Below are 27,150 nucleotides of genomic sequence, written 5' to 3'. Positions count from 1 at the left end.
AAAGCAAAGTACTCAGAGAAAATGCCTACACCCTATGATTTAACATAAAACTCTGAACATGTTGTTTGGCAGTTAATTAGGATTAACTGCTAATGAATGGATCAGTAAAGTGGCATTATCCATGTTGAATTTGAAAGAACTGTTTTTACATAAATCCATTTCCCTGGATAAATAAATTATTTTTGATAATTATCAAGCTAAGACAAATATTTCTGAACTGAGGAGAGAAACAATTTTGGAAGGAAGTAGGATTTCATTTTAGAGAAATAAAACACAAAAAGGCTGCTTTCAAGAAGGGAAATGAGGCTTTCCAGTTGGACCCCAGAAAAGTGTCAACACATGCATTCTGAGGTTTATAGATACTTGCTCTAAAGAGTCCTCTGGGCCTTGTGATTTTGGGATTTGGGACTTACCTTCTAGAAGCATCCCTCTCTTTAAAGACACTCTGGATTCCAGATCTTGCAATGACATCATCCTAAGTAGTGAAAACACACAATACTCAACCAGCCATATGTTTTGCCTGTCTCTTCATGGCATGGATACCAGCAAATCAGTTTCATTTTTTCCAGAGAACTGTTTTACTTTTGACTGACACAGGGACTTATGAAAGACATAGTTTTTTCCTTTGGATTCTGTCAGCTTCCAAATGGTCTTGTTTCTCTTCCATATCCAGTCTTGGAAGCATCTGACTTAAATTTTCCTTAAACTACAGTTATATCAAGTAGAAAAGTCTTCTTTTCTCCTCTTCATTCCGCCTCCCAAATTGTGCTTCCCTTCTACTCTTATTGTTACAATTCTTTGACATCAGCTCCTCAGGGAACCTCACACAAAGGAGGGGGACCAGTCACCTTTTTAGAAGTCTCAGGGCCAGCAGACATCGAGAGCCAGGAAGGCCCAGTGCCCTCCACTTCTTTCACTCCCCAGGAGCAGCCATCACCTTAGTGCATCACTAAAGGGAAAAAATAAGCCACCCTTTTTCTTTTCACCTTCCTGAATATTTTAAACACAGGCTCTGTGGCCTCCTTACACGTTCTCAGATACATTCCTTTGCACCAGACTGAGGCAAAGTGATACAGTGCTCAATGGAAGAAATCTGAGCCTTGCTGCAGGTGACTCAGGACTATGGACCTATGTACTGGAAGCAAGTGGTGAATAGCTTCTGAATGTCCAGCCTCCAGCCAACCTGCACCTCAGTGAAGGCAGGCCCAGCACCATAGCTGGGTAACCTAATGTTCGTGCATTTGTTGGGGGGAGCCTGCTAATTGCATTTGGAACATGGTGATGGATGAGCACAACTCTGCAGCTGTTCTGCTTCAGGAGGTACTGTCTGTGAAGGCTTAAAAGTCAACTCAATTTTTTTCTGTTACCCATTTGATAGATATCAAAAGAAAACAAAAACAAAATAAGAAAATAAAAAACAAAGTCCTATCTACTATCTTCTTTTCTATTCCACTTCCTATCAAGGCCAAACTCCATGGAAGAATTAAATGATAAAAGGAAAAGAAAAATGATATGCTAATGAAATGCAGGTGCTTATAACAACTTTACTTCATGTACTTGTGATACATTTCATACCCCACATAGCGATTTACTAAAATGTGGATTTTAACATACTGCACACGCTGTTGGCATGATAAGAGTTACTGAGCTGAACGTTAGCTCATTAAACATCCTGGGAACCTTTTATGGTGTTGACTCTGAGGAACACAGCTAACACCCTCTTTATGGGCACACGGAGAGGAATTGTGCTTTTACCGTATGTAGTTGTTATGTTTCAAGGGACATGATTTCACCAGTAGCTTTGCCAAAGTTCTGCAATAACAGAATTCTACTGTATTTCTAATTTACCTCCACAATCTCCTGCACTGAAATTTACTTGAGGATAAAAACAAATAAACATGAAAAAGAAGGAAGTTACACCAAATTCAAGTTACTAAGGGGTTACTTTTTAATTCAGCATGAATATTATCCCAAAGTTTTGCTTCTCTTTTTAATTTTTAATGTTCTCATTTTAGGTAGGTATTCCTGCTTAATAGCACATCTCCCAAAAAAGTGTCAATGGGATTTAGTTAATTAATTTCTTGTGGAAATGCTGCGTGAATGCTTGTGTACATACACACACACACACATTGTGTGTCTGTGTGAAGTTTTGGTAATTTTATTTTTGGTGCTAGAGATTGAACATGTGCTAAGCAAAAGAGCTCTACCACTGAGCTACACTCCCAGCCCCCAGTTATATTTTGTGATACCTATAAATTAAGTTATCTAAACTTCTTGCGCACCTCTCCTTCTTATGCATATAGAATAAGTCACGGAGAGATTTCTGCATTTTGTCCATAAGGTACTTCCCAAAGTGAAACTATTAAGGACAAGAATAACCCATCTGTATGCCATAAATAACACCATTTGTGGAGGACATGTGCAAATTCTGAGATATGTATGTTTGAAGCTGTCATCAGAGATATCCCTGTCCTTCGGAAGTCACGAACCTTCTGGGAAGAGGAACAAAAGGGGGAGAACTCAATTTTGAATTGAGGAAATCTTAACTTGTGAGAGTGAAATTGGTGAGTGGAGCCAAATCTTAAATAATCCATAACTTCCTCATTTTCTTTTTGATGACGGTGACTTCCTATCGAAAAAGAAAATCAACCAAGTTAAAGAGCAAAGTTTTTGGTCAATCCTTTAAAGTATTTGTTTAGATTATTCTATACATCAGACTATTTGTGGAATTCTCTATTTGTCTTTAGAATATCTGCCAGAAGAGAAGTCTATTTCATTAGAAGACATGGAAACCATTGATCTTACACAAAAAGTTCAAAATCTACCAATTGAACATGGATCTCCATTTCATCAGTAGTTTTGGTTTCATTTCTTAACCAAGTATCAACAAGATATTGAAGTTTTGTGGACTTTTTCTTTTTTGGTGACGGAATGTGATGTATGCAACCAGTAGAGTCTCAAGCCTGGGCCCACTGGCTACCAAGAGGCCTGACTGAGCCAGTGCCTCCAACTGTGGGGGAAACCAGCCTGGTTTCTCATTTTGCACAGAGGAGACCTTACGATCTACCTCCTTGCTGAGACTTTGTCTTGGTATCCTAAGAATGGCTCCTTTTAACCAAATGGACAGGGAAGTAGATGAGATCGTTTAAAAAAAATAGAGTACATTTTAATGGAAAAATGAGGTATTTTCCATTGTGGTAAAGTGTCTTTTTTTAATCAATCATAAAATTGTTCTAAAGAGGAAGCAAAAAGAGGAACATATATTCATTTGTTTTAACTTGAGTTCATAAATTGAGTTCTTGAGAAAGCTGGCAGGCACCTATTTCGAAGAATCATGACTTTTTCTTGACATCCAAATATCTCATCATTTCAGAGTACAAAATGATTTATAATCATGTGAATTATAAATAAAATTATAGATCACAAACTAATAGTTGCATATGGAATTTCAATGTGACCGAGAGAGAGACAGAGAGAGAGAGAGACAGAGAATACCTGCTTATGTGACTATTCAAATGACAAGATTAAAGACTTTTTAAGAATAAACCTCTTCTTTTGTGACCATTCATCAGAGACTAGAAAAGTGTTGTTCTAGCAGGTAAGTGGCCCCAAGGTAATTTCAAATGGGGCACTTCTTTTTTTCCATTAATTTTTTTAGGATATATTTGTTGTATGGGGGGGATTCATTGTGACAATTCCAAATAGGCTTATTGTACATTGGTTAGATCACCCCCACCCTCTCTCCCCCCTTGAACCCTTCCCTGCCTCACTTAAAATTATTGCAAGAGGTTTCTTTGTTTTAGTTAATATAAGCATATGAAGTCCATCAACCATACTTCCTCACTTTAATTTTCTTCATTCACTCTCCCCCTTTCCACAAATACCCCCACACACCTTTTTTACTGCCCTGTCTTTCATTATTAATATCTTAGTCGATGTTCAAAGGGGTGTCTCAATGTAGCTCCACTGTGAGTATACTTTACTTTGGTCCATTTAACCCCTTCCATTACTCTTCTTTACCCCTTTACCTCCCACCCCTCATTTTTCAATAGTTTTCAACACATATAATATATATATATGTACATATCACATTTTTGTGATCCACTCATCATATGTAAGGCATCTGGGTTGTTTCCATAGCTTGGCTACTGTGAATAGTGCTGCGATGAACATCGGTGTACAAGGGTCTGTATTTTATTCTGACTTACATTTCATTGGGTAGATGCCCAGGACTGGTATCATTGGATTATATGGCAGTTCTGTCTCTAGCTTTTTGAGGAATCTCCATACTGTTTTTCATAGTGGTTGTACTAATTTGCATTCCCACCAACCGTGTATAAGGGTTCCTGTTTTCGCCACATCCTCACCAGCATTTGTTGTCAAACTTGGCACTTCTTAATAACGCCTGTAGTCCAGAATTATGATTGGATGTTCACATTGAAGTATGTTCGCACAAATGTATAAAACTAGACTTGTTATTCAGAGAAACTTTCCCTGTTCCCCACATTCCCTAAGCTATGGAATGACTTTGATCACTTATTATATATTACAACTGTTTCAAGCAAGGGGTGGGGGTGGAGCTAAGCTTTGACTACAAGGCATTCAAAACCACTGCACAAAACCACCTACAACATCCAACCACCAGGTTTCCACCAGCAATGGCAGAGAAAGCAGAAGGGAGGCAGATGTGGTTGCTGCCCAGTTGGAAACTATGGTACTAACAGGACTTAGAGTGAAGTAAGCGGTAGGGGTATGGGGTGTTTGTTCTGCTCCCCTGAAGTTCCTTTCTAAGCCCTCCTGGACCTAGCTGGAGACTTTTTCTTTCTGTACAACTATCCTATACAAGAAGGACAATACATTATGAGCAGAAGCACTGCAATACCCATTTGAAAAGTGGATCCCTTTTTCACCTGCATCTTTTTGCCTGATAGATTTCACTTGTTTCCTTTTCCCCAGCAGACCCTTCTTTGATCATGAACTGATTTGAGGGAGTAAAGGCCGGCAGGTTCATGTAGTATGGAACATGGTGAAGCACTTCTTTCAAAAGCTCAGAGTGACTGCAAATGTCTTTGGTCATCTCGGATGATGGCTCTCTAGACTCTTGTGTAGGCAACTAGGAAGGAAGCTCAGCACATCAGATGGACTGGATGTCATCTTACTCTAACAACAGACTGCTTGTGATCACACACATAGGAAAATTATATAAGTGGAGCCCTTTCTATATGCTAGATTTGTTTCCAAACCTTATTAAATCCAAAAGCTAACATTTCTGTGAATATATATTGTGATCAACAATATTGTAAGCAGGATCTTGAGCTCACTTGTATATGTTGAGCCCTTAGTACTTTTGCTTTTTGAATGATTTAATAAATATTATCCTTGAGGATGAAGAAGAGGTTTTAATGACATCACTCTGCCAAGTTCACAAGCCAGATAATGGCAGAACAGGGACTTGTGCTTTGGGCTGTGTGGAGGTTTTGTGCAGGTGAGTGGTCATGTGACCTAGGATCCCCTTCCCTGTGTAGCTCCAGACCAGAGTTGGGGACATTCTGAGAAATCTGCATGAGCTTTGGAAGGTGAACATAGAACAGCAGCTGCTATGCTCAGAGGTGGTCATAAGGGTGCTGGGTGTCTTGAGAGTGACAGCTCAGATCTTGTCCTTTAGGTTCTTCAGGTCCTGAATCCAGACAGGGGCCTTTTGCAGCTTCACAGCAAAGGATACTAGCCTCCTGTGCTGGTTATGAGTACCATAGAGGTTAGGAGACTGCTAGAGCCCAACCGTGGTTCCAGTTCATCCTTCATTTCCCTGCTTCGTGTCCAGTTTGTCTTTCTGATTGCTGGTCCTGTACTACAAATGACTTCAGGACCACTATCAAGCACAGAGACAATAGTCTCCCTCAGACTTCTTCACTGTCACCTTTATATCTGTTCTAATGTCCATATTACACCCTTTATTTTGTATCACTTGTAGTGGCTCTGCTTCCCCCCATCAGTCACAGTCTTCAGATTCCAACTTTCCATATGCTCTACTCACTGGGGGATTTTCGGGGAGAGGGAATGAGTTGGTTTCAAGGGATACAAATTCTTTGGCTCTGAAAAACCTAGGACTTCCTCAATTTGATGCTCAGTGAACAAATATGGGGATATTCTCAATGCAAAACAGAAAATTAAAAAGTCACTTTCATGTTCCCATTTAGCTAGTAATTTCATGGCCATTTATGTGTTTAAAATGGGTCAAAAACATGTTGATGGAAAAATACATTGGTGGCTATTTGTGGACAATCTAAAAATGACATTTTTCTGAATTCACAGTCAGTGCTTTTTAGTTATTAGTCATAGCCTGTATTTACATGCTAAACATCTGTGAAAGTGAAAGTCTACTCTGTTGCTATCTAGGTGAAACCTCTGGAGGATGGTATTTTCCACTTTTCATTCATTTGGTATCATATAGATCCAGGCATCAACACATGTCTCTTTTCCCTTAAGTTTAAAAAAAATTTCATTTTTTTCAGGACTCTTTTTCTGGAAAACAATTTTGCAAGGTGCAAGCTATTCAGATGAAGTGCTGAAATCTTGGCTGTAGGAAAAGCTCAGTATAACCAACCAACACTTACTTCAATCCCGACGGCAACACTTCGGAGGTTCACCCTTTGCCATTTAGCACGTTCCTTTTGCTATCTGCATGCACACTATATGCCCTGGGACTTTCCTGGATTTTTCCACCTTCTGCTTTTGGGGTAATATTGGTTTGACCAATATTAAACCCAGGAGAACAACATTAGAAAGCCAGTTTTCTTACAGAAGAGCAAAAGTGGCTTTATACTATTCATTGCTTATTTCTAGGGGGATTTTCTAGCTCCAGAAAAATCCATACCTGTACCCACCCTTCCTTCAATATGTACATAGTCTGTCTTGCATGAAATCATACACCAGTGCAGACTGGCATACTTTTTCCCTTGAGGATTAGTGTTGCCAGTGTACAACAAATGTTATTCTTAGTACAGGTATGTCTCATGCATTAGGTGGGACATACTTAATGCTAACAATTTGTTGTTTAGCTGAAATTCAAATTTAGTCGGGCATTCTGTACTTTACTTCCTACGTCTGGCAAGCTTAGGTAGATACCTCCTGTATCCGAAATCTCCCCAGTCTCCGATTTTCCAATTCTTGCCTACTTTTAAACAAATCTTGCTGTTACTTTTAACAGTAGGTTAGCCTCTGGATAAGACTCCAGATTCTCCTTGAATAATGTGTCAGCTTTCAAACATTTGGGTGCATTCCTTATTGCTGCCACCAAAACAAAACTTTAGCAAGTTTTTTGATATGAACCTGTTTTCTTGACTGCTTTGAATGCAGAGTGGTGGAGTTTGAAATGAGCCACCTACATATCTAGCTTTCTGAAATATGGTGCTTGCTCAGAGACTTCACAAGTAGTGTCTGCTCTTTCTGGTTTGCACAGCTTTTCTTCAGCTTCCTCCCTCTTCTCTTCAAAGTCTCTAGTCCTCTTTTCTTACAGCAGTGATGGGCTGCTGTCTTCAAATCTCCACTGGGCCTAATACTTATGCATCCAGGTTTTGGGACTGAGAAGCAGTTATCTGACCAATTGATGGAAGACATTTGAAGACTAACATGTAGATTTTCAAAACCTGGCTCACATAATACCGACAGAAGGATTTTGGAGTAATTTAAGAAGTAATGATACATAGGAGGATATGGTCCAAGGTTTATTAAATGGTTTTTGAAATTAGCTTGAAAAATAACATTTTCACTTTCTCATATTCTAAAATGCATGCGTGTTCACTGTAGATAAAAAGGCAAAGAATACAAAAAGCAAAAAGTACAAAAGAAAAATCATTTATAAGTGTAACAATCCAGAGAAAACAATCATTAATATTTTATTATATATTTTTAATTTTTTCTATAAATAAATGTATTATTTGAACAAAAACACGCAGCACAAAAATACTCAACTTTCTTTTTGGTGTTATTTAACAAGGGAATTGTGAACATTTTTTTGAGTGTGGTACTTGCATATCAGTCTACTTGTGGTTAAATAATTACCAATGTTTTTTGGGTTACTGATCTTATTTGAAAAAGTAATATAAGTTACCAACCCTTCTTCCAGGAAAACTATTTATAGAGGATAATGGAGAATTGTCCTACAGGCAAAGAGGACCTGTTTATGGCATCACAACTGATTTTAATTAGCATATTTGCATGGGATATTTTGAGGATTCCTGTATGACTTTATTGTATATGAATTAATATTTGCTACTTTGCATTCTCAAGTACCAAGTTTTTTGTCTTCCTTTTCTTAGAATCTATGTTTAAGGCATAGTAACAAGGAATTGGCACATTTGCAGATTGTCCTTCTGTTTTCATGTTGGTTTTGAAGAATGTTTAGTTGCTGGCTCTTCCCTTGGTTACCAGCCAACAGCAGTCATGAGTGAGAAACCTAGTGTGGATTTCACAAGAACTTTGTCACAAGCTTCACATTTCCTGTAGGAAAGCTGAATTTGCCGGCACACTCCCCATGAGTAAGACTGTAACTCTGCTCTCAGCAGAAGAGGAAAATTAATTCTCGGGAGAGACAAAAAAATTAACCAATAAAGACATCAACTTTTCTTCCACCTTTTGGCTATTTTTCTTTTCTGAATGTATTATTCAGGTTATTTCTCTAGTTACAAAGAAGATGAAGCAACTTGGGAAAGCACAACAAAGTAAGAGTATTTGATAAAGATTGGGCCCTGCAGGTATCTGTGCAGATCTGGCCTGGGACAGACCTGTATAGTATCTATATCTCACAAAAGCACAAATAGGGCTGATTATTCTTAGTAGTAGTATTAACTGCAGTAATTATAGGTGCTTCTTATTGGGTACCTTTTAATCTGATGGCAATTGGGCTAACTCCTTTACCAAAATTACTTTAAATTCTTACCACTCTGAAAAGTAGGTGTCATTCTTCTCTTATGTGGAAGAGGATGTGTCATTGAGCAGTTAAGAGCATAGAATCTACCATTCCACAATCAGGATTCATACTTGTTGGCTATGTGGCCTGAGGAAAGTTATTTAATCATCTTTTGTGTCATTCCTGTCACCTATAGAAGAGGGGTAAAAGGTAGATTTGAATTCAAGTTGGTTAGCTTCTCCATGCCAGGAAAGCCTGCTAAGTCAGTGCTTAACAAGACTGTAAAGATATTTCTGATGCCCCCTTCCAGCCCTTTCTTCTTTTTCTCACACCACCTACTCGGCACAAGCCAGATCTCCTCTCCCCTTCCCTCCTTCTCTTCACAACTGACTGCTTCAGATGCTCAGGCTGCAGAACGCCTGCTTCAAGTGAAAGAGCACTGTGGGAAAGAGGGGCACAAGGTAGGATGGGAACATTACAGCAAGAGAATTCTTAGCAACCCAAAGCCCAGGAACACAGGGAATAATTTTCAAATAGGTGTCTAGAACTATAGCAGGTTGAAGGAGACATTTGGTGGCAAATTTATGCTTAATGCTCCCCAAAACACACAGTACAGAAACTGACTACCTACTTTTCCTAAATTATTTGGGCTTTGATGTGGGTCTAGAAAAAAAAAATCATGTACTATAGGCTGTATTTTTTTCAGGATTTTAATAATGTTTGGTCATATTTGGGATGACTTGTCATATTTGAAACCAGGCAACAGCAAACAAGGCCTCTTTTTCACATGCACAAACCCACAGTCACCCTTGCATATGGGTAACTGTCCATTTTCTTTCCCTTCTTGGCAGGGGGGGGTGCAGTAGAAAGAGAATAAGCCTGAATAGCAATTACAAACATCTGGTGATTGCTTTATGACTTGTTCATGTTAAATTTTTTGGGAAGTTTTGCATCAGTTTGAGTTAATATCTTTCCAATCATGTTTGCCTTGACATTTGCCCTGGGGCCTCTAGCTTCCCATAGTATCCCACGTGCTCAGGACCTGGCTGGAAGCTCACCTGGGAGGTGGGGATTGCCGCTGCTACTGCTCCATCAAGGAGAAAGGCAGCCAGTAGCTCTGAAGAGCCAGGAAGAGATGGTGAGACATGATGAGGAAAGAGAATTTGGAAATTATTTTGATGTGTACTTTGGTTTTGTTTTTCTTGAGAGTCCCAAGACCAACACACCAGTAGAGATCTTCACAGCACTGAGGACACTTCTGAATTAAAGACACGACTGATAGTTGGAAGATTGTGGCTGGTGAGAAGGAATTGCTTGACTAGCAACACAACTCGTCTATCTTCAGTCATCTGCTCATCAACTTCAGTCTGGTTATTGAGAGTCTAGACCTGAATAAAGAAAAAGTGTATGGGCCACGTACACTGTTGGCTTTCATTCAACAAGTATATTATTTTGTTGTTTTTGAGCAATTTTGTACATTTAGGTCACTGTAAAATGATGTGAGACTACATTTAAATATAAGATATTGCCTCCTACTCAAAAACTATATGATTTAGTTGGGAAGGAAAGTGTGTTCTAACATGATTATATAAAATTATAAGAAGTATAGAATTTAAATAATTTATAAAGATGTCTCTTGAAGGAAGCATTTATTCTGTGATCCATATAGTTGTTCAGCGTGGCAGGGTTGGAAAAATTTTTACTTCATTGTGTTTTTTAATGTACTTTCCATTGAAAAGTTATTAAAATGTGTGTCCAGCAATAAACCAAATTTAATGTAGGTAAATAATGATATCAGTAGTCCTCTGCTTAGTGCCCTTCCAAACAGACTAGAAAAGGGGCAGGATGTCAGGGGCTGATGTGCTAGGGAAGTCTCGCATGTGGTTTGAGAATAGTTCTTAAGGGAAGGACACCTGAAAATCATTGATGGTAAAAGAGGGGTCCAAAAGGGGACACTGATGGGCAAAGGAAGACTGAGATCCAAGTGCTGCTTTAAGTGACTTAAGCAGCAGACACAGATATTTTCTTTTCTTCCTCCTCCTTTTTTTCTTCTCCTCAAGCTCCTCCTCCTCCTCCTTCTCTTCCTCCTTTTTCTTCTTTGTAGCCAAGGCTGACCTTGAACTCATGATCTTCCTGCCTCAGCCTCCTGAATGCTGGGATTGCAGCTGTGTAACATCACACTTGGCAAGGTTGCATTCTGTAATCTGGGGACAGTATGGATGCATAATTCCTTTTTCTTCCAGAAACCTCAGTCTATTTTCTTAATGCCTTCAACTGATTGGATAAAGTCCATCCACATTATTGAGGATAATCTACTCTACTCAAAGTCTACTAATATAAATGTTAATTATATCTAATGATTACATTTTTAATGAAATCTAGACCAGCATTCAATCAAGCTATTGGGAACTATACTCTAGCGAAGTGACATATAACATTAACTACCACACATGACAAAGATAGATCAGTGCCCCTCTTCCTTCCTTTTCACACAAGATTGTAGACTGCAGTGTCACTTTTCCTGATCTGATCTGTGACCTTCAGATGACAGAAGTGGGTGTGTGTGGTGGAGTGATGTCTTCCTCACTTCACATCTACAGTCTCATCTGAGGCTCTGCTCCACTCTCCTCTCTTTCTCTTGCATCTAGTGGAGAAGTTAGTTGCCTTCTTTTTCTTGGGAGAGTTTGGGTAGTACCATGGGAAAAAAAGCCCACAGACTAATGACATAGTAGCAATAGGTTCCATCCTGTATGGTCCAATTAGCTTAGTTCTGTCCCATGGCCATGGATGGAGGTAGGGTACAGAATAGCTTTGAAAAATATACAACTCCCACCCTTCCTTTTCTCTCGTTTGGCTGTTCAGGGCACTCCCACTGCTGCTAGACTGGAGATTAATGGAGCACAACTCCAAAGTGTGCAATCAGGAAACAACTATCCTGGCCATCATGTGACTACTGCCTTTTCTAGCCTCTCCTGGAGCTAGTTTACCCACTGGCATTCATGGCCTTTCCTGTGCATCTGTAGGAGGAAGAGGAGATTGTGGTAGACTTTATCTCAATTTCTCTGTCTTCCCCATCTTGCACATCTCCCTTTTATCCTTGCCTGTTGTAGTTTTGGGCTTCTCTAGAGATGGAGTTTCAGGTAGATTAGAGAAAAGAAAGGGCTTCATTGTGGGGATTGACATTAACTATTTACTTGCTATTTAATGCTCATGTGTTACTTCTGACTTTTCTTCTTATTTCTCATAGCTACATCAATTTTTGGTTAACTCAATAATCATATTTATATAACATTGTTCACTGCTGGGTCAAGTAGTTTACTATAGGTTTTCCTTGCTTTTATCTTTTTATTCTTCTTTTTAAAAAGTCATCTCTCCCTCTCACAGCTTTTATTCTTATCTTCCAGTTGAGATTGGCTGCTTCCAGGTGATATCAAGGAACTCCCATTATCACCATGCCAACAACAGTTCCTCTCTCAATCCTCTCATTTCTTGCCTGTCTTAGATGACCTGATTCTTAGAGTATAGGGCATCTCCCTTTTGGATTTCCATTGTTTTATTGGAAAACAACCTCAATCAAGGTGCCTACACATTAAATTATATAAACATCAATCCTACCTCTATGTTTTTAGTTATTGCCTAGAAATAGCATTTTAGGTTGAATTTCCCTCAGATTCTGAAGATATTCTTCTCTTGTGTTTTCTAACATTTACAGTTGCTATTTAGAGGTCAAATACCAATCTAATTTCTAATCCAATAGTTCCCAAGGGTGATTGTCTGGAAACTTTAGGATCTTCTCTTTTGCCTGATGCTCTAAATTTGATGATATTCTTGGGTAGTCATTTTTCTTCATTTATTGACCTCTTTGTGAGCTTTTTAGTCTAGATCCTCAGTACTGTGGTTTGGGGACATTTTCTTCATCTTAATTCTTTTGTAAGTTAGTACACTCTATCTTCTCTGTTCTGTTTGAATCTCCTATTAAGTGGATATTGAAACTCCTGAATTAATCTTCTGGTTATCCCATCTTTTATCCTCTGTTTTCTGTCTATTTCTTGGTGTTACTTCTGGAAGAATTATTTTATTACCCCATTATTCTATGGAATGTTTTGTGATTTAAAGATACTTCAAATGCTCTTTCTTGTTCTCTGAATATTTTAAATATAATATCCTGGTTTTTACTACCACAATATTTTTCTTATCTCTCTGAGGTTTTTATAATAGGTTTTTTTGACACTTTTTCTCTCTTGGTTTTACCTGTATTTCTTGACTTAAAGTCGTAGGTTGAGCTTAGGTATTCTCCATGTGTCTTTGCTCAGGGCCTGGTTTAAAGATATAATGATTACACAAAACATGTTTTCCTTATCAAGGTTACTGGAGCACAAAAGACCAAGCCTCATAAGTACATTTGAGGCATCTATTCATATCACCTATGCTCAGATTCCATGGGTAAAAGTGATGTGTCTAAGCTCAAATTTAGGTATGTAGGGAAGTAGTATTTTCCCCAAGGCAGCTAGTTTGTGGAACAAATCATAACATACCTATAGGCACTCTGGTACAATACACTCTGCGCAATTCATAAAGCATATATACCTATAAGACTCCAACTTTATGGATTAAATATGTTTGGTTTGGCAGATTTGGGCCATAAGTATTGCTTATATGGTTTGTAAAAGGACCAGAGAGAATAACAATCTCTGTATTTTAATTTTTGTGGTGGTAATGGCAAATTTTATTCTTTATCAAAATTTGGGAAGTGGTGCAATTGGCTTCCCTTTCTCATTGCTTATCAAGTATACCATGATTCCATTTGCTTTTGGAAAGCAATTCCTCTTCAGTTGGATTCCGATCTACTGTTACATATTTGTGTTCACTGAATTTACTACAGTCAGTTTCATTACTTGGGTAGTACCGTTTTCCTTCAACAAACATGAATGGTAGCCAATGAACACACTCACTTATGGGAAGAAACCCTACTAGGACTATTGTAGGTGGCATGGTGGGTGGACACCAAGCCAGCTGCTTGCCTCTGGAGGTCTCATTGGAAAGCTTGGCTCAGCTTGCTAGTGGAAATATGTCTAGTGGTCTCATCCTTTTCTCAGACGTCTGTTCACTTTACTGAACCACTGCATGTCTTGGCACAGTGTGCTAGCTTTTAGGCAGAGGCCCCCAGAATGGTGGGGGCTATATTCTGTAGGTTAGGAATGAGGTGTGAGGGGAAACTTTCACAGTGTCTATCTACACCAATTTGTTTTTGAAAACTCCATATGTGGTCTCACTCCTTTTGATTTTTGTCAACTCTTGATTGAAACAGGGCATTCTTTCTCACCTTGGAATAAAGATTCCAGAATTAGATAGCTGTATTTTGGATTCTGCCTAAGAATATGGAACTGAAAAGAACATCTCCAATGATTATCAGTTAACAGAAAAGGTTTTGTGTGTATGTGATGTGTATCTGAACTATGACTTGGCTGTGATCTCTGGGGGAGAAGTGCCAGCACACAAACACATATGTACACACACACACCCCCCTATACCGTAGGATGAAGGAACATACCAGAGTTTATGAGTGTTCAGATTTAATTCTAGGAAACCTCATCTTCTGGCATCTGCCAGTATATTCTCTGGAATTTATTATGTGCCCGCAATGTCTCTCCGACCAGCCATTCTCCCTTATGTCCACAGTCACTAGCTTAATATCAGGCTTTCTCATCTCACACCTGTATTATAAAAACAGATTATTCCTCTGTCTCTCTGGCTCCAATCATCCCCAGTTTCAGCCTCCATTTTTGACTGACTGTGTAAGACTCAAAGATTCTTTTCATGTCACCCCCTTTCCACCTCTGCTAAAGAAGTCATTCACATTCACTCAAAAGAAGTTTTGTCCATGTGTCATTTTTCCAGTCCTCTGTGGGGGTTGGGGGAAATGGGATTCAGATGTATCTGATAATTAGGATCACTTGCAGAGATACTAAAAAATGCAAATTCCTGGCATCCTTATATTGATGGGACTCAGGAAGCCATATTACATATGTAATATATTGTATCAATATATCCTGAAATTAACTTCAAGATTATAAGTTATTTAATATTCTTTAAACATGCACCTAAACTTTTAAAATACATGTAGATTCTCATTAGAACTAAGATAGTGGCTTTTTTATTTTTCTTATTTTGCTGTTAACGTTCTATTGCTTGATCTGGGTGCTGGAAGCCTTGGAGTATTCATGGTAAATATTCCATATAACATATATGTATGTGTGAGGTATAGCTTCACCCTCTTTCATTTGTTTTTACATTCATTACATTACTCTTCTTGAAGCATATCACTTCAAAATGCTTTTATTGACTTACTTGAGTTATATCGTGATCATTATAAAGTGCTTCCAAATACAGCATTCATTATGTCTATCATCTATCAGATATACTGGGCTTCAAGTTTACCAAGTTGAATTCTTTTTTCTTGTTTTTGAGACAGCATCTCACTATGTAACCCCAGATGAACTCAATCTCTTGGTCCTCCAGCCTCAGCCTCCCAAATGCTGAGATTACAGTCTTGAGCCACTATGCCCAGCTGTCTTTTCTCTACATCCTCGTAAGGGATGAGGAAAGAAAAGCTCAGAATAGCGGCCAACATTGGCTGTGAGTTAGAAGCAGTCAGAACTCAGATTAGGGCCCCTGAATTCAAGATTAAGGCTCCAGGTTCCAGGTTTTGTTCCCCACATTTTGATGCTGTATCAGAATTAAAGAAGTAGAAGGAAAAAAAAAAAACAATACCCAAAACAGTGCTGTGTATATAAATGCAACTAGTTCAAATGCAGTGAATTAAATTTGGGAAAGGCACCTCTGTTAAGGATCTCACACCTAGCTCCCTGCATAGCATTTTATTAAGTAAAAGATGTGATTCAAAAATATTGCTTTAATGATATCTGATAATGTTTACCATCTAATAGAGTGTTTTAAAAATAAATTTGCTACTACTGCACATTCAAGTTGGCTCATAGGAGTTCATTCTTTCCAGAATCTTAGGAAAGTGTTGTTCTTCTCTGAGACATCATATCTCACAGGACTCAGGTAGAAAAAGACAACTGTAGGCTTAAAGAAACAAAGCTACATTTTTATCTGCCTCTGTCATGTTGGCACAAATAAGAACCACCACTCCAAAAGCCTTGCAACAGGTGTTGAAGAGTCCTACTCAAGTTCAGGTGTTTGCAAGAACTAATACTATGTCATGCACCATGATATGGCCCCTGTTACAGAGGAATGTAAGAAGCCTTGGTGAGGCAATGCATGAAGAATGAAGAATGATAAATTGTTCTAAGGAAGCCCGAGACTGGGAAGGTCATTTCTGGCGGAGAGGACAGGGCAGCTTCAGGGGGAAGATGATACTTGAAATGGATCTTGAAGGATGGTGAAGCGTTTGACAAGGGATGATGGGGAAAAACAGACACAAGAATGTGGGAAAATGCAAGCGAGCTTGCCTGGAGTAAAGCATTCAGATGAGATCTTCAAGTTAGGTAAATCTGACCAGGTAGCTCAACTGCAGGTTACCAAGGGTATAGAATACAGTGAGGTCCAAAAGTTAGGAAGTCCTTGAAGTGTCCTGATGTGAAATAATAAAAGTCTGAATTAAGATGTAACGTTGAAAATAGAAAGAAGTCTATTGATTGGAGAGGCATTGGTTTAAAAATTTCCAGTGAATTGGTGATTGCAACATAGACGGTCAGGGAGATGAAGCATCAACAATACTTTAAGGTTTTGAGGCTGAGAGACTAGTGCCACCAATGTGCCATGAACAAAAATCAGCCATTTCTTCTTTTATAGCTATACTTCTAAGAAGAGTAATTTATATTCACTGTCTTCCCTTTGATTTCCAATCAGTGCTCAATCCCCTGGTGTCTGTTCTGTCCTTATTTCATTGACTTTTATCCAAGTCATCAATACTTCCAACATGCTAAGTCTAGCAGGAGTGATTCTGTTTTCAAAACCATCCATGTTTTTTTTTTTTTAGCATGAAATATATTTTAATAAAAGCAGAAAATCTGCATAACAATCAGAGGTCTTTAACGCTGTAACAGATCTGAGCATGGTGCATAATACACACAATGTGAATTGCTTCTGCCTAATGCATTTCTGCAAAGAAGCCTGCTGTTTTGTTTCTTTGTATGAAAAATGAGGATCACAGTGTAGCCTTGATTTTGCAGATATGACAATGTCTAATTAATGAATTGCTCTAACGAGGGAACAGAACATATGAGGTGCTAAATAATATTGTGCAAGTGGAGATTAAACTTGACAAGTGATTTATTAGACACGTCTAACAAGTGAAATCATTGGCTCAAGGGAGTAGAGTTGGATTGGTTTATAAGATCACTTGAACTTTGAGCAATTGAATTTTGCATGTTTGTTGTTGTTTTAACTACAGGGGCCCAGTGTAGCTTCCAGGCTTCCAAAGTTTGGAATGTGACATTTATTAGGCTTGCAACTCCATCAAAAATAATTGATGCTATTAAACTATTGTGGTTCAAGGAGCAAAAGTAAATAGATGTTACTCTTGGCTGGTTTTTATGGCGTTGCAGTTCTGTAAACAGATTTGATGCTTAGGTATCGCCCATGTTTATTATTTGCCCTTAATGACTGCGATTCACATTTTCTCATTTTGCAAGTTAAATCATAGCGTTTTACACTGCAGCCACATTCAGCTCCACTTGGGACCTCAGGCCCAGCTGCACTCTCTCTGTTTCTGTTGCCATCAAAAGCAATAAAGATTCTGCAGTCAAGTCAGGGTTTGGGGATGTTAGTGTTGCTTGCAGTGGCAAAAAAAAAAAAAAAAAAAAAAAAAATTTCAGCTGCTGTGCTTGCTCTTTCTCTTCACAGAGACAAAGTAGCCAGAGAAGAGATACCTGTATTTAGTTGCTGTCATAAAGAGGCAACCACAGAAGCCACTGCACAGAAAATAATTTTAGGAAGTGTTTGAGAAACATGCTTCCTCTTATAAATAACTTTTCCAGCTCCAGGTTATGTTTTGGAGCTTTGATTTAGGGACATAAGGGTTTTCAGCTACCTCAAGGTGTCATTAACTTTCACTGGACAAAACGTATTTGGAAGTCACCCATTTTTTTTCAAATAAACATAACCTTCATGGATGGTTTTTTGGTTTTTGTTGTTGTTTTTTTCTGGTGTGTGTGAAAAACAGCCAGATAAAAGGCATCAAAATTCAGTGTCTAGGACAGAGGCAGTGGGAATGGAAAACCTGAAGCATGGCTGTGCAATATGGGACCATTGCTGGACTGAAATTTGTTCTGTGGGACACAGTACTTTTTTTGGCTTTTTCTTTCATTTCACCTGATTACTACATACAGTCTTAGTACACCTGTGGATCCAATGCTTATTATTTGACATACTAGAATGCTTCAATTTTCACCTATTAGTACTTAGCCATTTAATAATGTTGATCTTGCAAGACTGCTAGGATTAGTCAAAATAAATGTTAAATTCCTAATACAGTGAGTGATACATAGAGGGTACTTGATTAATGATAGTTTTTTCTTGCTATCCTCAAGATTTCTCAAAATAAACCAAATATATAGCATTTTAGTTAAGGAAGTAGTAACAATATGAAGATGTTACAATTCAAAAAATTACAATTTGCTAGTCTACTGGGGAGCATGAGTCACAGGAACACAAATTGCTAATCCTGCTTACAAGTTCATTGACTAGAGCTGAGTCCTCCAAAGGAAAATCAGAATGATTTAGAAATCACCCTTTGGGATTTAGTGAATATACCATGCATGCTTATTTTACATACAACTAAACCTACTAGGGATTGACACTGGTGACAATATTTCACACTTGATTGTGGTTGAGATCAGAAAAAGCTGAGAATCTGCATCTTCTTCTTTGTTTTTTTAAGTAAAAAGTTAACCAGTGATGCAACTGATTGATTATAATAGAGAAACCAACTGGATGCTTATGCTGGTTACATAGTGAATAGCTTGTCTTTTTCTAAACAATTCACAAGGGTTGCTCTATGGTTGAAATAGTTAGGGGGCAATTCCTGATTTATAGTTATGGAGCAAGTCATAATTTCCAAAGTGATTTCCCATCCTGGTCTCCTTGATTTCTTACAGTGATTCTATAAATTATACTTTATATTGTCTTCTGAAGATAACCTGGGCTTTTGAGTCAGGCAGTGCTAGGGAAGAATTATAGCTTCAAAATTTATTGATTATGTTACCTGGCATAGATTATTTGACTATCTTGAGCTTTAGTTGTTTCTATATTTAAGTTAATATATACCGTGTATGACCATTATAGATTAGTTAATAATAAGTATTTAGCATTTTGTTGGATGCATTATAGGTGTTTAATTTACTGGGAACAATTGTTATTGATGTTGGTATTATCATGGACACATATTGGAGAGGGGTCAGTGATTCTAAGTTTGCAGAAATAGAGGCCCAGAGAATTTAAGTACTTACCTGTGACTTCATCTGGGCTTCAGAGTCAGGACCAGAGCTCTGAGGTCCTCACTGTACCCCGTTCTCCAGGAGTGACGAAGTTGGTACCAGCTGACTTGAATGGCCATGTGGACTGTGACGTGGTTAACTTATTTTCTACATACTGTCTCGTTGTGATGCTAAAACTTTTACACAGCTTGGGCCTTTTCTTTAATTTCTATTTTGTTACAAAATACTACTAATGTTCACTTGGATGACTTGTTTCAGAGACATTTCGCACTTTAGTATCAGATTATTAGATAATGATTGATAATGCCTGGTTTATAATTCCTGGTGTTAAACTGTAGCATGCTGTACAATTGTGACTGCCAAAACTTCCTCACACTGCAGGAGTGGGAACTAGTTAAATATTGCCCTGGGATTAGCCTTCAAATCATCTGGAAATTGAGTAACCATCATGTGGCAGCAATTTATTTTATTTTTTTACAAAAAAAGTTTATGTTACTTTAATATTCTCTGGGATCAAATTTTGGACTCTTAAGAACCTAGAAAAAGTGATAAATATCTGTGGTGATTGTCTTGCTCCCAGGAGAAGCTTTATACAAGCACAGATATATAGGGAGAGAGCTGGTGCATTTTTTCCATGATGAAAGTCATTGGTTTGGATCCATAAACATTTTAGGCTTATTTTTCTGGATACCTAAATTTACAGGAAACATGGTTTCACTCATTCATTTAAGTGAAAACATTAAGAAATTAGACTCTAATATTTCCAGAAACTTGACTTTAGAGAATTCACATTTTTACTTTAAAGCAGCTTGTCTTAAAAGTTTTTTTTTTCTTTGAGAAGTGATTTCCCTGAGCTGTCAATGCTAGTTATGAATTCCTGTGCTCAAGCAATTATCCTGCCTCAACTTCTTAAGTAGCAGGGACTACATGCCTGCACTAATATTCCCAGCTTAAAAGTTTTAGTCACTGGTATTTTTTCTCTGATGTTTGCTTTTCCCCAAGGGATCTATTATTAATAACAAAATATTTTCAATTCATTAATTGATTTTTTTCATGTAGTAAATATTTTTAAGTGCCAACTATGCAGTAGTGAATTGCTAATGTGTCTGCAATAAAAAAGGCTCCATGCCAGCATTTGGTGATTATTGGGTGTATACGGTATCTTCCCCTGTAACTGATTTCAAGTTCCCTGTGTGATGTCATTGAATATGGCCTTGGGAGAGGTGACCAGGCTCTGCCAAACGGCTCAGGGCCAGCTTGCCGCAACCCCAGGCCTGGTGTGTCACATCCCTTGGAGACGTATATGTTTATATCTCAGTTCCTGATGAAAATGGAAAACTTTTGCTAAGTTGCCAAAGAAATGTTAAGATGGTTTGATTTATTTTCATTCAGGTAATAAATTGGAGCTCTAATTGACTATAGTAGTGAAAAACACCCAGCTGTTTATGTGAGCTCTGTACACGTTCTCTGTTTCTGTGATCAGCATGATAATTCTATGATTGAAATGTGATCAGTAGGAACATAATTAGTTCATAATTTTCAAGCATGTAATTAGACATTGGGAAACGACACAGAAATAGCCATTGGCCAGTGTATACGTGTGGCTCTAGTGCATAACTACTTCAGGACTGCTGTGGTGACATTTAGCGTCATTCCACTCGTATAAGTACATTCTTCACAGCAACTGGTTAGAGTAGTCCACTAAAGTTTAAGAGTTGGAATTTTATACCCCACACCCTGCTGTGTAGCTAGAGTTTGCATCTATATGCAGGCCAAAAGTCTTACAATGTCACAAGGGATGAGGCTAATGGGGAATTGATGGATTAGTGTAATTCATCCTCACTCCTGGAAACAAAATCAGGGGCAAGTCCTGTGGAGGACAGTCATCAAGATTTCCATATATATATACACACACATATGTGTGTGTGTGTGTGTGTGTGTGTGTGTGTGTGTTTTAGTTTTGTCTTTTCTTTAAAAATGACTGTTCATTTTAACAAATATGGTTAGAATACAAAAATTTAAAGAAGCAGAAAAAAAAGAATTAATCATAATCTCGCCATGCAGAAACAGTTTCTACATTGTTTCTTATATATATTCTTTCAGGCATTTAAGCAGGTTGTTGACCTTACATTGTAAATACATTTTGCTTCTTGCAGTTTTTTAGTAAATACCATATTAAAAGTATTTCTTTGCATAATAAAACCTCAATGTTACCTTTCAATTAGGTTCATCTTCTGTGTGAACAATCATTTTCCTAAACTTACAATTTTCAACATTTGGATGTTCTTTCACATTTTTCTTTTATTATAAGTAATGCCTTAGGAGATAGTCTCGTTTACATTCTGATTTTTTCCTTAGGAGATATTCTTGATTTCACAGGTATGAACAAGTGAAGGACTTTTTTGTTGTTTTCTGTAGTACTGGGGTGTGAACTCAGGGCCTCCCATTTGCTAGGCAAGCGCTGTCTCAAGTTGAAGGACTTTGGAATCAAAGACCTTTGTAGTGAAATGATTCGAGTCCACCCTTCCGTGGTGATGGTGCTGCCTCTCTGCAGTTTTGCATAATTAAGGATCACAAATTGTTAGATTGTGCTCATTTACTAGGCTAAAAGTGTTATAGTGTTTTTATTTGCCTTTAGAGTTCTAGTGAGGCCGAGCAGTTTTGTCTATTAATTAGTCATTTGCATTTCCTTTGTGTGGATTATCTGCACACCTCCTTGTTGAGCTATGCATTCTTAGTGTTCTTAGATTGGTTTGAGTTCTGCATGTGATGAGAATATACGTTTACTCCTATTCAACGTAAACATTTTCCCCACTTTACTGTTTCTTAATATTTGTATGTTCTTGTGATATATGGAAGTTAAAATGTTTATTAAATTCAGCTTTATTTAGATTTCCCCTTTGTGATTTCATTCATTGAATTTGGGCTTCATCAGTTCTCCTACATTCAAATCAGATAAATATTTACTTATATTTTCTTTGGATTTTTATTTTTTAAATAGTTAGCTCCTCATTCTGTTTGATCTTTATTTAATTATATAAATATAATTTAAGGTTAGAAATCATTTTATTACTATCTAACATGATCCTCCACTCATCTGTGAAGTCCAGTTTTCAAGTATGTTTATTTACACTAAGGCCTGAAACAAAACTTTATTTTTGTCTCATCTTCCCATCTAGTCTTGTGTCAGTATCATTTTAAATATTACATAGTATTTTAATGGCTATTTGCCCCATTAATACCCCATTCAATAATTGCTCTAATTTTTTAATTTTTCCAAATGATTTTAAAAATCAATTTAAAAATAAATTATAAAATCTTTCTCTTTTGATTTAGTCACTGTGTAATCTTATCTATTAATTTGGAAAGAATTATCATAGTGACATGACTTTAACATAAATGATAGCAAAATTATTTACTTATAAATCAATATTAAAGAAACTAAAAGTTGAGGTATAGAAGGAGCTCTGAGTATTATAGAAGGGCATCAAACTAAATCATGGTCAAGGTCACTTATCTATATTTGTTATCCTTAAGATCTTCTGTCACAGTTTCATCAGTGCATATTAATTGTTTAATGTGGAAAGTTTCATTGTGATTTCCCCATGTATGCATATAATATACTTTGATTATATTCACTCCCTCTATTACTCTTAGCCCTAAGGTCTTAAGTCAGTTTCCTAAGATTTGCCAGCTTTCTCCCTCATCTGTCAAATGGGAACAAAACCTTCCTTGCATACCTCACAGAGCTGTTGAGAGGATCAAGGAACAGCAGTATTACCAGTGCCTCTGAGAACACTAACACATGTATTTTTTTTTTTTACTTAGATTATTTTGACACCTGTAATGTGCAAAACTCCCCACACATACATATACAGGGGCCAGATTCTGAAAACTACAACTGATCTTCATTTCCTTCAACTGGGAAACTTATAAACTATGCTCACTCTCCATCTAGTTCTTCTAAAAATCAAATCATTGGATTTTTTTAGTTTCCTACTGCAGATACAGTTCATTTACAAAGTCCCAAACTTTTTAATACTGAAAAGAATGCCTTAGTATTTTATAAGCAGGAGGCCTGTCAAGCAAATTGCTCTTGGCAGGAAAGCAGATCATATATCTTGAGCTTATCTACCTCTCTAGACTGTATGCAGCCTGGATCACCCCCGGGTACACACAGAGTTCTGCAGACGGCACTGCACTGTCTGGGCTGGGGCCCCCTTGCCCAGGGCTGTTGAAGGGAGCTGGCTTTCCCAGCCTGTGGTTTAGGAAGCCCAGCTTCTTGCCCACAAGTGATGACTTTCTGCTGTCATTTTCAAACTACCTACTACTACTTATTTGGAATCTAAACATCTGGGAAGCTTAAAAGACCCAATTTGTTGAGAGCACAGTCTGCACTCTAATTATATGTGCACGAGACACATGACAAGTAAACATGTTGATAGCAGTATTTATTAAAATGTAACTTTTGCAATGTAATCTGGGGCCAGGAAGATTTAGTTCAGTCTCCAATGGCACCATGGATGATGGAATTTTAGGTCTGAGAGAGCTGGAACTGTCTTGGCTTAACCTTTTCATTTTGCAAACAAGGAGCTGGATTCCGAGAAGTGGTGACTTTTCCAAGCAATGTGCCATTCAGAGACAAAGCTAGGAATAAAAGAGAATCTAGCTTTCTGACTTACTGCCCCACCACTCTGACACTGCACCTTCCTGAAAATGATACCAAGGCAACAAACACATTGCTAAGAATGTGCTGACAAGCTGGGAGTGATAGTGCATACCTGTAATCCTAATTACTGGAGAAACTGAAGTAGGAGGATCCTGAGTTCAAGGCCAGCCTGCGAAATTAAGTGAGACCCTGTTTCAAAGCAAAACAAAACAAAAATTTAAGGACTGGAGGTGTAGCTCAGTGCTAGAGTGCTTGCCTAGCATGTGTGAAGTCCAATTTTGATACCCAGCTCTGAAGAAAGAAAGAAAAAATGAAAAAAGAAAGAAAGAAAAAGACCATGAAAAGCTTGCAGTGACTGAATATCCTAAGAATATCAGGTTCACAAAATCATTAAATTTAGTCAAGTCATATTTGCATTTTGAAGAGTGTTTTTTTTAGGTCTTGGATATCTTCTTTCTCATCTGTTGGAAAGTATTTAGTGGGAATAAGTATTTTTATTTAAGCTTCTGGTGAAAAACACAAAATTTTTAGGTTTCAAAATATGAGTGTTCAAATTGGCTCTACTCTACAACCAGTTTGATCAGTTCCACAGATTATTTGTTATTAAAATCAGGCTAGAGATGATCTAACTGCCCAAATCTCTTTGTTTTGCTTTCTAGAATCTTCTTAGTCTGACCCTACCTTGATTTAGCAACTTTAATTTCCATTCATCCTTGACAGGAGCTCTGTTTTTAACTGAACTTAGTTCCGACTTTTTAGAGTCTTCTAAACTTTTCTAGTTCTGGTTTCCATGTCTTTTTGTTCACGCTATTCCTTCCCCTCGAAAACCCATGTCCTTATTATCACAGAAGGTCTTTTCTGGTTCTCAACTCTTCTGTCCATGTCCATGTCATATTTGATTCTTGCATCATCTGACCTTGTCTCCCCAACTAAACAGTGAGCTCAGGAAGGGTGGGAAAGATGAGATTTTTTTCCTCCTAAAAATCCCCAAGACTAATAGATAATAGTAAAGAGTTTGAATAAATTGAAAAGGAAACATTCAGTTGATGTGGGAAGGGAGAGAGTCAAGCTGAGAAGCTGCTTCTATTTCTTGTCACAGGCCAGTTTGACTGACTCTCCATTGATTGTTGAATTCTCTTTACCACAAGTGAAATGACAGCCTCTGGGGTGTTCTCATTTCCCAAATTTCTCTGGCTTTATTTCATGTTCTCTTTCCTCTGACTGACCTTGTTTCTCAGTGAGACATGGCAACAATTATTTGCTTTTCGTATGTACTTTCCCCCTCAAATTGTCTCATGTATTTACTTTCAAGATCTATAAGGACTATTGTAAGAAGAACAAATTAGGCAGACAGACTGACTTGAGTAAAAAGTCTGCCAGAGGCAAACTAGAAATGTCTCTTCTCTAAGCTTATAATTTCCAATGACATATCTCTATCATAACCCATTATTTTGTGTTATCCTGATCTAGGTCTATATTCTTTTCTCCCATTAGTGTGTGAGCTCAACTTTACATATTTTCTTATGCTGAGTATATAACACAGGGTCTGCTATATAATAAGGCAGCAATAAATGTGTGTAAGACATTAAGGAAAGTTAAGATTTCCTTAAAAGACAGTTTTGTAATAAGTGACACTTATTTTTCCTCCTCTAACTTTTCTTTAGTAACAGACAAAATGATGCTCTAGACACCACAAGCAACAAAATGGAGTCCCCTTTCTCTACCTCATGACCTCCACGTTTCCTTTGCCTGTAATCTCACCTTGTTCTTTGCTTTGTCTGTGGGGTTGTTAGCATCTGTCATTTCTATTTAGGTTATGTGTGACAATTTTCTTCTATGGAAAAAAAAAGGTCAAATCTTGCAGCAATGGTTTGCTGAAGCTGGTGAAATGGATTGGTTTTGTTGACAAATTGCCTTGGTCTAAATTGCTGACATTTTTCAGCTTTCTGCTGGATTGCCCAACATTGTGCAACTTTATGTGGAAATAAATGAGTTTATTAGTGATGAGCTGTGTCTTTGTGGCTGTGTCCATGTGTGATAATAGACATCTTTTGTGGGTACTCATAGCAATAATGACACTACTCTTTTTCAGTTCACCCTTTACCATAAACTACACCATTATTCATTTCAGTGGGGTCATGTAACCTCAAAGAATGTTATGAGAGTAGCTTGCTGAAACACAGTATGGACGGTAGGCTCTGAGTAATCCTCTACTGGCAGGGCTGTGTGATAACTGAGAAGATGGCTTCTCCTATGTTGGTGGTCTGTGATATTCCAATTTTAACTGTTCACATCCAACACAGATCTGACACACTAGACCCAGGGGTTTCCAGTGATTAAATACAGCAAAATGTTTCTGGACTTTGGCTTAGTCACTTGCAGGATCAGCAGAATGCACCTCTGGAGAGACTTGGGCTGAGGTGTGGTTCCTGCCCTCACAGAGTACACAGTCTGACTTAACTGAATAGGTGACTGAAGGTGTTCAACCTCAAAAAATGGCAGGAACCCAGAAATCAGCAAATAACTGATAGAGTTGAGTTTGGGGATGGCTGAAATGATTGTGCTGTGTATGGGATAGGGCTATTGTGGAAAGCCTTGAAGGAAATGAGCCTTGTACTGGTGTATGGAAGGACTTATAGAAAATGGTAAGCAGAAAGGAGTAGATAATGTGTTTTAGCTGGAGTGGCTCATATGGGAAGTTAAGGCAGAAGGAGCAATGTGTGTGGGAAGCAAGGGAAATGAAACCATGAGATAAGCAGCCCAGCTAAAACTCCCTCAAGAAAAAAAGAAATGACAGTCTCTGAATCACCAGAGAGTTTTAGGTATGACACAAAGACAGAAACAGAAGTCATGCTCAGTTTAATAGACATTTACTCAGCATTTGCTACCAGCAAGGCACTGGGTTAGGTGTTGGTGGACAAAGGTGGGTATGAAGTGGTCCTGCTCCTATGGCTCTCAATCTTGTCAGAGACAAGCTGAAAATGGGTTTTCCAGTACTCTATGATACCTGCTGGCTCTCGGTGGAAGTGTAGAACTCAGGATTCAGTCTGGCCTTTAACAGGGTGACAGGTAGTTTGCACCATGGAGATACAGGTAAGTTACAGAGACTA

At 38.0% G+C, this 27,150-nt stretch overlaps 1 long non-coding RNA gene across 1 annotated transcript; it reads right to left on the bottom strand.

The window, feature by feature from the left end:
* Positions 1–481: 481 nt before the first annotated feature.
* LOC141413934 (uncharacterized) lies at positions 482–19,616 on the bottom strand. The gene is made up of 3 exons (XR_012438971.1): positions 19,384–19,616; positions 9,967–10,296; positions 482–9,098 (listed from the first exon to the last, which is right to left on the bottom strand). It is a non-coding gene; the product is annotated as an uncharacterized lncRNA (long non-coding RNA).
* Between the last annotated feature and the right edge of the window lie 7,534 nt (positions 19,617–27,150).

The sequence above is a fragment of the Castor canadensis genome, chromosome 11 (assembly GCF_047511655.1).
Source record: "Castor canadensis chromosome 11, mCasCan1.hap1v2, whole genome shotgun sequence".
In the NCBI taxonomy this organism is placed as follows: Eukaryota; Metazoa; Chordata; class Mammalia; order Rodentia; family Castoridae; genus Castor; species Castor canadensis.
Note: the sequence above shows the minus strand (reverse complement) of the source record. Positions and strands in the feature narration are given on the sequence as shown.